The following is a 590-nucleotide window of genomic DNA, read 5'->3' as shown; positions in this document are numbered from 1 at the left end:
CCCGCCGGCGGGCGCAGGCCATTCCTGCCACACGGCCAGGCCGCGCCATCTCCCCTCCTTTTCCTGCCGCGCGGCCGGCCCCCCCTCCCCCCCAGTGCAGAAGCCGCGACGCCACGTCGCGAGCTGGGCGTTGCGCCCGCCGGCCCCAGCGCGACGTGGTCTCGGCTCTGTGGGTGAACGGCCCCTCTGTCCCACGTGCGAGTCCAGCTCAGCGGTGCCGTGCTCCCCCTGCACCGGTACCCGGCGGCAGCGATGTGCCGTGCGGGCTGGACCCGGTCCCTCGGTGAGCGCTGCGTTGCACCCGCAGCCGAGGAGTGCTTTGGAGCCGGTCTCTCGCACGCCCCAGAGAAAGCTTGAAGAAAAGGGGGTCGGGCTCATGCTCTTGGTAGAATAGCTCGTATTAACAAAAGTAAGACTTGAAATTGCTGCCCTGGGGGCGATGAGAGGGAGAGGTGTCTGCTCCATCACTGTCACTGTGTGCGTTTAGTTGCTCGCTCCTCTCCCTAGTTACTTGCCTAGCGCACAGCTGCATGGAGGGAGAGAGGTGCTTAAAGATGAGTCTGGATTTCAAAGTTACAAGGTTCCCTATA

This window comes from Gavialis gangeticus, unplaced genomic scaffold, assembly GCF_001723915.1.
Source record: "Gavialis gangeticus isolate Ggan-Ray unplaced genomic scaffold, GavGan_comp1, whole genome shotgun sequence".
In the NCBI taxonomy this organism is placed as follows: domain Eukaryota; kingdom Metazoa; phylum Chordata; order Crocodylia; family Gavialidae; genus Gavialis; species Gavialis gangeticus.
The sequence above is the reverse complement of the archived record's forward strand: the minus strand, read 5'-3'. Positions refer to the sequence as shown.